General features: G+C 41.9%; 1 non-coding gene across 1 annotated transcript; it reads left to right on the forward strand.

Annotated features, from left to right (window-relative positions):
* The first annotated feature begins 5,661 nt into the window (after positions 1 to 5,661).
* LOC147912333 (small Cajal body-specific RNA 4) lies at positions 5,662 to 5,806 on the forward strand. Its single transcript, XR_015550041.1, has one exon.
* The last annotated feature ends 6,791 nt before the right edge of the window (positions 5,807 to 12,597 follow it).

Genomic DNA, 12,597 nt, shown 5'->3' on the forward strand with positions numbered 1-12,597 from the left:
GAAACTATGTATGTAAATTGAAAGTTTTTTCACATATCCAATGACTATAGGGTTCTAAAGGTTAATATTTTCCTTCCATATTGAGCTGGCATTAGAAATGGATCAAGCGGGGCCGGCCCCGTGGCTCAGCGGTTAAGTGCGTGTGCTCTGCTATTGGCGACCAGGGTTTGGATCCCGGGCGCGCACCGATGCACCGCTTCTTCGGCCATGCTGAGGCCACATCCCACATACAGCAACTAGAAGGATGTGCAGCTATGACACACAACTATCTACTGGGGCTTTGGGGGGAAAATAAAAAGGAGGACTGGCAATAGATATTAGCTCAGAGCTGGTCTTCCTCAGCAAAAAGAGGGGGATTAGCATGGGTGTTAGCTCAGGGCTGATCTTCCTCACACACACACAAAAAAAGAAATGGATCAAGCACTATGAATATATTACAACATTTGATAGATGAGTTTTCAACACAGAAATGCATCTGTTCATGGGGTGAACCAGGCAGAGCATCTCGGGGACCTGGTAAACAGTCTTGGGTGACCTAAAAATGTTCACCATTGGGGTGGCGGGAGAGTCTAGGGTGGGAGGGATGTAGCTTTTGAATTTGGAGAATTGTAATTGTGAATGGGGGTAGCAAATTAGAATTGGCAGGATATTTTCTCAGGTGGATCAATTTTAGGAAAGAAAACATATGGACACCGAGGATTTTGAAATGTATTTCCTTAAAACCATCCGTGCCCACATACCCTCTGAGAAGTCTTCATGTTCCTACAGAAGTATTTGTATATTGGCAGGATTTAACTCACTCTGGCTCTCTGAGTAACTTAGCAACTCTTTTTGTTTAATGATTCAGGCTGTTTTCGTACCCAGCTAATGCATGTTAAAGAGAGCTAAGTCAGTGTATATTATAAATACTTTATAAGTCAAGCAGTAGAATTTCTCACAGGGGCATAATTAGAGTGGAGGTGGTACAGTATGGGAGTTGAGAGGGCTAGTTCTAGAGTCAGACAATATTTGTTCCTATTCTCCATCATCACCTGCTGTACGACCTGGTGCAAATTATCACCAGCTCTGCTCCTCAGCTTTCTTACGTGTAAAGTGGGACTAAAAATAGATTTCTCATTGGGTTGTTGTTAGATTTAAATGAGGTCATACATACAGCACTTAGTACACTGCCTGATATATAGTAAACCCTTGGTAAATATTAGCTGTTTTCTTTAGATATTATAGTGTTTGCCCCAAAGGATGAGCTCTACAAAGGCGATGGGATCATTCTTTCAGTCTTATTTCTTAGATCATGTCTCTTTTGTGCACAACTTATTGTACCCGCCCGCCCTGATTTTATGCACAGCATTAGCTCTTTGAGGTGCCAATTGACCGTGAGTCCTGGAAGCCGGCGATGCTGGAGCTGCTGCGAGGTGTCTGCCCTCACCTGCAGCGTGCTCCCGTCTTCTGCTCAGCCTCACGAGGACAAACATCAGCTCTCTAAGAACACCTGCTGGAAGGGGGGACCTCCGAAGGCCTGAAGTTATTTTTAATATTCTCAGGACACTGTCTAGGAGTTGCATGATGTAGATGGACGACATTCACAGTCTCCTGTGGGGTCACTTACGAGAAACATGCGTAAAGGCATGGCTGGGAGTAACAATACCAAAGTACCTTAATCCTTGTATCGACAACTGTTCTATTGGGTTACACAGTTTTAATCCCAGAGGAGTTGTCTCTTGACATTAAACTGTCCAAACAGTATTTATATCTGTGGCTGCCCTGCAAGATCACTTAACCCTGCACAGCCGTTTAAAAGTAGTTAATGACGGAGCCGGCATGACTTGCCCCTTATGAATGATCACAGAAGTTCGACCTGTGCTGTCATGGTTTATGGAGGAAGGCAGTTCGTCCACAGCCTGCTTCAGCCACAGCAGGTAATTTGAAATGAAATGAGACAGTTTCTACAAGCAGATTGATTTGGGAATCTTGCCTGTTCTTCCCTTTGACCCTTGACAAGTTGACACGACAAAGATTGTGACTTTAAAAAATGATTGGGTGCAAATACATTTAGGTAGATGATTTACTGTGTGCCGAAGCAAGGACGGTGCACCGCAGTGATGCTGTGAGGGCAGGTAATTGTAACTGTAACAACTCGTGTTTTATGTTTCTGTATCTTGTTAATTATCCCACCAGGTGAAGCTACTAATAACCCTTGAGCAAGTAGTTTATATTCTTGGTAAGAGACTGGGTATCCAATCTCAAGATTGAGACAGTGTTTATGATAAACTTATTAAAAGTTACTGATTCAGTTTGTTATTTTGGTCGAAAACCACAGCTTGCGTATGAGGATAAGAAATTGAGTTCTCTTTCATGGATTCAATTTTTTTCTTGTGTTTTCATTTTCTTGTTTGTAAATACGGTTAGTCATATACAGAAGGAAATACTGTGATTAAAAGGATGATAGGTCTGGTTTTTGATAATCAAAGAGTTACCACACATACCAGAAAAGAAGAGAAAATCCCAATTATGCATTATCAAATGCTCTTTTTCTAATCCTTGGTAATCACATTTAGATTTTCACACCAAATATTGTGCAATATTTAAATAAATATTTTCCCTATTATTTTGACTCCATTCTTCTGATGCAGTTTTTCTCTTACAAGTAAAGTGTTGTCATGAATAAATGTTATACATCGAATTTAAAAATCAAATCCAAAACAACAACAAAAACAATAAAAAAATGAATAAGAACGACAGTCAGGAAGATTATTTTTTAAAGGTGGTTATCTCAGTTCACAATTACATAATATTTATGCCTAGATTATTTTAAATGAACTTTGCAATGGAATTGATTTATTAATGTTCAGATTTGTGTTGTAGTCCCCATGCTCCTTAACATTAGCTGTAGAACTTGGGCTGGTTCTATGGGCTTTTGTGTTTCTCTATTCTAACCACTTTGTTTGAAATATAATTTTGAAGATGCTAGTAAAAAATATAACAAATTCCCTATCGGTCTCCGTTTAAATTATTTACTACCCTTTCGAGCCATATCTTCATTGAACTATGTTAAAAGTATTTTGCTGGAATGTTTCTTTATGTTGTCCATCGGGTTTAATAGACGTGCCGTTTAATAAGCTCTCTACCTGTAAGGATGGACTATTTGACCTCTGTGCCCTGCCACTGGTAGACATAGTATAAGATTGCTTTGTGAAATAAAGCTGTCGGTAACATCAACAAAATAAAAAATGATCGTATTCCAATACTCTCTGCTGAGTACTATGACAGCACTGAAATATGGAATAAAATTGAAAGTAGATTAGTTTTGGGTCTTAAGTCATGTTTTGACAAGAAATAAGAGAGGAGAACATATCTTTGAACTTTTAGTTTTAAAGTTTTTTAATGAAAATATTTATCATTTTGTAAGGTTCCTTCTTTCTCCATCACATTGAGGCTGTATAACCTTAAAACAATCTGTTCTCTTATGGGGAGGGATATAAATACTGTTCTATTTTTATTAAATACCATAAAGGAAACTCGCACAGGGCGAGATGGTTTGACACTTGGAAGTTGAGTGTCATGTTAATAAGAAAGTTTATTGAAGAGGATGGAAAATCGGTCATTAATAAGCTACATATTTTTAGGGTATGTAATGCATGTAAATACTGTCGACAAGCAGGCTGCTTTTGCTGTATTTTTTGTTAACCTTTTGGAACGGTTTGAATCTGAAGAGGAAGAATAAATATGTCAGAGTGGAGAAAGCCTTGCTGGGGATTGCTTTCAATGTAGAGGAATTTGAAAATTGAGGCGACATGCAGATGGTGAAGTTCTTTCTTTCACCTCTGTGGTTATATATTAATCAGATGACATCACGACTAATAAATGGCGTTGACGGACAGCAGAGGGTGAGGGCTGAGGACAGTAACCCTCCCCTCCAGGAATTTGCGAACATCCTCTGTCGCCAAACGTGAGGTTGTGGAGATCTTAAAATTGCCGTGCCTGGTTCCCCCTCATTCCGTTTGCAGAATGATTGCAAAGAGGGCAGGTGAAGCAGTGCTGCCCGTTCATCTCAGAGTGAACTCGTCTCTTTTCACGTGCTTTCCGTTTAAAACATAGGATGCACAATCTGCACACAGCTCCGGGGCGGCCCCTGCCTTCGCCCGCCTGCACCCGGCACTCGGCACAAAGCCTGGGCAGGGCTCACGGCGCGGGGGTGGAGGGGTGGGGGTGGGGGGTGGGGGGGAGCCTTCCGACTATGGATTAAAAAAAAAAACAAACCTAAATTGACCGTTTTTTTTCCCCTTAGTAAATGTGAATTGTATGGTAGCATAGGGCTAAAACTGTGGTCAGACTCATGGGATTCTGTTTTTAGTCACGAACAAGGCAATCATGTTGCCCTAATCTTAAAATTTCCATAGTCAGAAATTTTAAAAGTAAATTGAAAAAGCAACGATTATATTGGCTAAAAGTTCTGAAAAAAGGTTTTACAAGGGTTCAAAAATATCTCCTAAGATATTTTACATATCGTTAAATACTGCTACAAAGAAAAAATTTAAAAAATTTACATGAGTATGAAATATAGCCATGTTTCTTAGTTGTTGAGGTATATGTCAAGTGTTACGGAGGTCTTGTAATAGCATCCCTTAATTTGTTCCATTACATGGCTTTAGCCTTGACTTTGCTAAATAATATCTTTAAACAGGCCAGTGAATTACTGTGGTCATTCTCTTGGTGTGATTTGTCATCGTTGGTGTAGGCTCGACTCCTGAGTGTGGAAGGTGTGAAGTCATAACTATACAGTTATCAACGATCCAGACCAGATTTACATGTGTTTTATTCATGGTCTTTCTGTCAAATGTCAAGATCCAGGAGGAACCCTAAGCATCCTGGGAAGGGTCAGAGGGTGTGCGCAGATTCCCAGAGGGCTGGGGACGGTCACACCCCGGGAAATGTGTCCTTGGCTGGTGGAGGTCCCTGAAAAGAGAACAAGGCTAGGAAAGAAGGTGATTGTAAGGTCACAAACATCAGAGGAGAGAGAAATTTTAGCATTCTAGAAGGGAAGTATCGATAGAAAATTGACAATCATTATAGCTTATTGTGGGAAAGGCATCTGAAGTCATCTGGAAGGTGAAGAGCCACCTACTGAAATAGATGAGGGGACAGAGTTGTCACAGTGCATTCTGAATTATGAAAAAGCGTGCACTTGAGTGTCAGCCTGGGGTTCAGGTGCTGGTTCTGCCAGCTAGTAGCTGTGGTACCTTTAGCAAAAGACGTGAACCTTCTTAGTGTCAAGTTTTTAATCTGTCAAATGAAGATAAGACTGAGGTGTCTGTGCTGTGAATTAAAAGAAATAACCTACCTGAAGGTGCCCAGCATGGTGGCTGACACGTGACAGCTGCCCCCCAAATACTGGTGGCCTCCTCTTTCCTCTTCTTCATTCTGAAATAAGAATATCAACCTCTTCTTCCCTTCAGATTTCATAAACCTGATGAGTTGTGAATGGAAATGTTCTGGAAGTTTTTTCACCTTCAGTGAACCAAAAATTCTTATTCCAGTGTCAATTTCTCCAGTTATTTGGCTTAAGAAATCTGGACTAGAACTTTAATGTCATTGAATTTTCGAGATGATCTGTATTGTGGTTTTGTAATTAATCTGGAATTAACTTTGTTTTAAGAATCATGGGCTGGAGAACTAAGGAGGCTGAGTCTGACAAAGGAAGACTTTGCTGATACAATCGTCCTAGCAAAAGGGTTGGAGAGAGCGGGAAAGCTGTGAAGGATGTTCTGATTATAGTGGGAGTACCTGTCCTGAGAGATCCCCTCCAGGACAAGAGTGACAGATGTGTCACAATGCCAACAGATGGCATGAGTGACTGCGTGGGGTCATGTTAATGTCAGCTGCAGCCTCGGGGATATTTGCTGTGCTAGGACTTACTTTTGAGGTGTCATTCAGACATTATTAACCTCATCATGATCTACAAGTGCAGAAACAGCAAGAGTTTAAAGTTCTAGTAAGGAAAGGAGGGGGATTCTGATGAAAAGAAAAGTAGAAATAATGTTTTAAATGGTGAGCAAGGACACACACTACCCGTGGTTAAGGCACGAGTCCTCAGTTGGGCCATAAATTCAATACGCCACGAGGTTCAGGATAAGAACTCAAGAGATTTAACATCATAATGGTTTTAGAGGTCTTTCGTTTCTTTGAAGATCTTTATCACCATTAAAGTCAGAGGATAATAATAATTGTAATGATACATGTATGTGCTCACTATGTGCCAGGCACAATTCAGTGTGATTTGTACAGATCTTCCTCGACTTATGATGGAGCTGTGTCTGGATAAACCCATTGTAAATCGCAAATATGATAGGTCGAAAATGCAGTTGATATACCTAACCTACTGAACATCATGTTAGCCTAGCCTACCTTCAACATGCTCAGAACATTTACATAAGCCTATATTTGGGCAAAATCATCTAACACAAAGCCTATTTTATAATAAAGTGTTGGATATCTCATCTAATTTATTGAATGCTGTACTGAAAGTGAAGAACAGAATGGCTGGATGGGCACAGAATGGTTGTAAGTACATCAGTTGTTCACCCTCGTGATCTCGTGGCCAGTTGGGAGCTGCGGCTGCTGCCACTGCCCAGCATCACGGGAGGACCCATTCATACCGCATGTCACTAGCCCGGGAAAAGAGTAGAATTCAAAATTCAAAGTATGGTTTCTACTGAATGCGTATTGCTTTGGCACCATCGTAAAATTGAAGCATTGTACGTCGAACCATAGTTAAGTTGGGGACTGTCTTTATTAACTTATTTAAACTTCATAACAACCCTATAAGGTCGGTATTATTATTACCCCTATTTTATAGGTGAAGAAACTGAGGCACAGAGAAGTTATGTCGCCTGCCTGTGGTCACACAGTAAGTGGCAGAACTGGAATTCAAAGCCAGGAAGTCTGGCGCATGAGTCCATGACTCTTATGAAGCCGGCAGGACGCATTGCTCTGTGATTCACTCTTCATTCATTCAATCAACCAACCGATTCATTTATTATCTACTGCATGCTAGTTACTATGTAAGACACTGGAGCTAGACTGGGGACCAAAAGCAGACATTGCCTTCATGAAACTTATAGATGGGGGAGATAGAGATTAATCAAAAATAACAAATAATCATAAAATTGCAGTATGAGGAAGAAGGACAAGATGCTAAGAAAGCTCACAATAGGAGAATTTGACTTGGTAAGGGAAAGCTTCCTTGAGAAAATGTAGGTTGAGCTGGGATCTGAAAGATAAATAAGAGTTAACCAGGCAAATAGGGGCAGAACATGAACCTCAACGGCCCTTTGATGGGGGGAGAGTTAAGACTGAGGAATTCCAGTAGGGTCAGTGTGAAAAGCTGGGAAGAGCCCAGTGCTAGCTGAGGCCACACCATGCAAGAAGACTCTGGACTATGAAAAGGAGTGTATTGTTGACCTCAAGACCAATAAAAAGCAACTGAAGTGTTTTCAGTGGGTGGAGGGAGGCATGACTGGAGCTTCACGTAATCTTCTTGCCGCCACATGGGAAAATGGGTTTGGGATGGACCTGAGGTGGCTGTGGGGAGGTGGAGTGTGGGACCATTGCAAGGCCAGCTGGATATGGTGGAGCTCTAAGCAGAGTATGCAGTGGGTGTGGGGAGACGTGGACAGGTTCAGGAGATACTCAGGAGGAGAAACCAGCAAAGCTTGGTGATGGAGTAGACAGGAAGGTGAGGGATGACCCCTGGGTGTGGGTTTCTGGAGCTGGATGATGTTGCTGCCATCCCCTGTGACAGGGACATTGGAAGAAGACTATGGTGGCTTCGTTCTGGACAAGTTGAATTTGGAGTCCTTGTTATCAACATTTTTAGTGATGCAAAGAATAAAGTCAAAATGTAAATATCTTTGGATGAAATTTTACTGATAAGAACCAATGCTATGTTCAGCATCTACTGTTCTCTTATAAAACTGAGTTTTATATGAATGTACTCATTTTATTTCTTGTATAGTACCACTTTATGTTTATGAACTAATGCGTTTAAAATCATTTTTTGGAACAAACCTGTTCCTAAAGATAGTACTCCACTATAAATATAACTGCATCTCAAATGTCTACCTGTAGACAGACTTGTATAAGCCATCATTAATTCTTTGTATAATTAATGTATAAAATGCAGAGTTTCTACTGATGGAAAAGGCAACTCAAGCATCACACTGATAATATCAATAACATGCATTTGTAATTACATACCGGAGATAACTGTAAAAGTGACATTTTATTACATTAATAAAACGTAGAAACTCCTGAAGCAGCCCAGAACCGGGTAGCAGCAATGCTCTTAGGACTGGCTGCTCCAGCACTTAGAAGTCTATCACATTGCTGTAGCTGCTAGCGACACTCGCAGTGCATCTGGGCACCTTCTCCCCGTAAAAGAATGATGATTGATTTTTCAAGATAAAATATTGCGTGTTGATGGCATAACATGCACTGTATGAGAGTTATGAGAGTCACAAAGTAAAGGGAAAAATCACACTCAAGGAGAACAGAATGGGAGAACTTGTTCCTCTAGGCAGACTGAGTGATCAGGTTATGTCACTATAGGTGTAAAGAATAGCTCACTCCCAGAGTATACAGCAGACACAGGGGGAGCCACGAAGAGAACGCTAATTCCACGGAGGGAAAGTGTATAGGGTTCCAGTGCTCCCCGGTCAATACCTTGGTCACACTGACAGGTGGAAGGACCAGTCGTCCTTTTGGGCGTCCTGACGACTGGACCAATCGATACCTCTTTAGGGGTCTGCCAATCACTCCATTAGGGAGGAAGACTGGCTGGATTAGCTCGAGCAGCTTCTCAGATGCTCTAAGGACTCTGGCCAGCCCCTCTTCCCTAAGTAGGAGATGGGAGGCATGGCTTCATGTCGAGGAGGGCTGGGGAGGCCTCCGGATCTGGAGAGCACTGGGGTATGTTCAAAACAACTTAGAGGCAGCGGACTACTCTGTGCAGCCTGTGCTGCAAAAGTCTTCACAGAAACCCAGAAGAGATTTCTGTAAACTAAACAAATAAACAGACCATGTGCACCAGACCGGGTTATCTGCTCCGAAACTCGGCTGTGGGAGGATTTAAGATATCAACAACGGAGGCGTCAAAAATGTAATGTTTCTATTGGAAACACCACCCAGAATTCCCAGAGAGCCTTTCCCATTGATTAACTTTGAAATGAAATCCAAACATTCTGGCTGCAGGGAAAAGTGTGTGGAGGTTTTTTTTTTTTTTTCTTTCAACACACTACCAATTTTGAATTAAAAATCACTTGATGTCAGGCCGGCCCCTAGCTTAGCAGTTAAGTGCAGCGCTCCACTGCTGGCGGCCCAGGTTCGGATCCCGGGCGCGCACCGACGCACCGCTTCTCCGGCCATGCTGAGGCCGCGTCCCACATACAGCGACTAGAAGGATGTGCAGCTATGACATACAACTATCTACTGGGGCTTTGGGGAAAAAAAAAAAGGAGGAGGATTGGCAATAGATGTTAGCTCAGAGCCTGTCTTCCTCAGCAAAAAGAGGAAGATTAGAACGGATGTTAGCTCAGGGCTGACCTTCTTCACAAAAAAAAAAAAAATCATTTGATGTCAAAATTTTTCTTCCGAGTCTTGCATTCTAGTCATCTTCCCAGAATGCCCACTTTCCTTCATTTTACAGGATTTTTGTCATAGCACAGAAACGAGGTTGCTCTGATCAATGTGGAGTCTAGAAAGGGGTACGTGGATGGGCTTCAGGTAGTGCAGATTTATCTATAAATTTTTTTGTGTATGTGTTTTTTTCCATGGAGAGGGTCCAGGGCTTTCATAATATTCTCCAAAGGGTCTGTGAGCTCCCCTCCCCACACTTAACAAGCATTTATAGACCTTCAAATAAAAGCAACATGAGGACAACAGAGTTCTCTTCTCTCCCTGTGATCTTTCCTCGTAAGGCCAAGAGGTGGCAGCAGAGACACCAGCCTGTAGCTGCCCCATTCTCCCAAGCAGAGAGGACTTGCAAAGGCAAAGCATAAAGATCTGAGATCCCTGTCAGTAGCCTTGATTTGGCTTGGATAGATTGTGGATGTGTCCCATCAAACCGCCCTAAAATCTTCCTGGAGGAGTAGGGCGAGATTGAATGAGCAGTCCTGGACTTTAAGTTCACAAAAATGGAAAGACCCCATTTGTCTGCTTCTGTTGGGGAGCTGTTGGAGCACGCCAGAAAAGCCCAGAGCTTGCTCATTGGTGGAATCAAAAGCACTTCCATGTTATAAAATCAAATAAATTCCCAAGCTGTGATAAGTACTTTATTTTACTACATAGTATTGTTGTTTAAATACTATATAAACTGCCTTGAGAAATTGCTTTGAACAGAAAAATACTTAAGTTTCTTTGAACCTACAATCGAAAGACATCTTTCAGTTCTTCTGCTCCTGGGGGATTGAAAATAACAGGCAAAGGGGAAGTTGTTTTACACATGCAGATTCACAGGATTTACATTTTGATAAGTATCACTTTCATTTTCTGTGAAAGTATGAGAAGCATGGACCTTTGCTACAAGTTCTTAACCAGATGCACACTGGATAATTTTTTTCTACTTTAAACCTATCTAGCCAATTCAAATATACGCATTTTAAGTAGCAGATTCTGGGTCTTAATATGGCTGATTATAATGAAATTTCTCAGGATAGATCCATTGTTTTAATGGTATATGTTGGCTGATACTAGTAATTCTTAGTGATGAAAGTAAGCCCCTGCTTATATCTTAAACAAGTCAAGCATCAGACCTTAAAAAGCAATCATCTGGTGGGCGGAGATGAAATATATTTTGCCTATCATTTCTATTCCTTTGAAAAGTTTCCATAAAATTCATAATTACTAGGTAACAGAAAGCAAATGTAGACAGTTTCAGGCTATTCTGTGTGGGAGAAGATGACAGAAAGGGCCTGGTGGCATTTGACAAATATCAACAGACATAATGCAAATTTTGTGGGTGGAATAGAATTTGAGAAATATTTGCGGGCCTGTTTTGGTTCATTTTTCACAGTTCAGTTTAAACTGTGAGGCTCCCTTGAAACAGAAAATAGTCTGCTGGGGTAGAGCAGGAACAAAGTGTTTGCAGTGTAAGCCCAGCTTCTCTTGGATGATAAGTAACTTTGGAAGGGCCATTAGTTGATCAGTTAAATAATCCATTGATTAGTATTTATGGAGCATCTAATTTTTGCCTGGTCCTCTGCTGAGTGTTGTGAGGAATATGAGACAAACTGAATGCATAATTTCTTAGTTATATTCATATTACCTTTTGTGCCTTAATGTGTGTGTGTGTGTTTGTATGTGTGTGTGTTTGTGTGTGTGTGCAATTGAGAGCCATGGATAGGTAGGGGTGTCTAAAGGCAATTTGTTAAGTGTTTTACTTTTTTTTTTTTTTTAATTTATTTATTCCCCCAAAGCCCCAGTAGACAGTTGTATGTCATAGCTGCACATCCTTCCAGTTGCTGCATGTGGGACGCGGCCTCAGCATGGCCGGAGAAGCAGTGCGTTGGTGTGCACCTGGGATCCGAACCCGGGCCGCCAGCAGCGGAGCGCGTGCACTCAACCACCAAGCCACGGGGCCGGCCCTGTTAAGTGTTTTAATGTCAATGTTTCTCTCACACTTTCTGAAGACTATCTGACTGAGAAGGTAAATAAAACTCCATTCATGGGGCTGCTCCCCACTTCCTATTAGCCCAGGTGCTCGACACACCTGGAGTTTCTTTTATACAATGTTTTTTTTGAATAAAAACTGGTCCAGGGCCGGCCCTGTGGCTTAGCGTTTAAGTGCGCGCGCTCTGCTACTGGCGGCCCGGGTTCTGATCCTGGGCGCACACCGACGCACCGCTTCTCTGGCCATGCTGAGGCCACGTCCCACATACAGCAACTAGAAGGATGTGCAGCTATGACATACAACTATCTACTGGGGCTTTGGGGGAAAAAAGGAGGAGGATTGGCAATAGATGTTAGCTCAGAGCCGGTCTTCCTCAGCAAAAAAGAGGAGGATTAGCATGGATGTTAGCTCAGGGCTGATCTTCCTCACAAAAAAAAAAAAAAAAACTGGTCCACATGGGCCACAGTATGAGCAGTGTTAGGCTGCTGGTTGACTGTCTTGTTCTCAAGGGTGATGTGTGTGTGGTTTTTTTCTCTGTTAGCTCTGCCGCAAGGGAAAGAAAGTGCATATCAGGCTTGTCAACCATGCAGATCTTCTGGTAACACGGAGCCTGTTGGGGTGCATGGTTATTTTTGGAGGGCACAGCTGGGGCTCAAGCAGTAGAACAGATTTGGACTGAGTAGTCTTTTCTCCTGAGCATTAAATTCACTTCCAAGAACACTGCGGGAGACTATATCTAGGGGACCATTTTTAAGTACTCCAGGTGTGTTGGGGACTGATGGAGAGGCTGACTCAACAAAAATGGAATCTACCACACTTTGGATTATGGTTCCCATGGGAGAAAAGGGATATTTCTGGAACCTTATTATGCTGTGTAGTTTTAGGGTTCTGACACAGTGTCTATTCACCTAGTTATGTAAAGCATTTTTTTTACC

Source organism: Ceratotherium simum, chromosome 36, assembly GCF_057802395.1.
Source record: "Ceratotherium simum simum isolate JZ-2026a chromosome 36, ASM5780239v1, whole genome shotgun sequence".
NCBI lineage: Eukaryota > Metazoa > Chordata > Mammalia > Perissodactyla > Rhinocerotidae > Ceratotherium > Ceratotherium simum.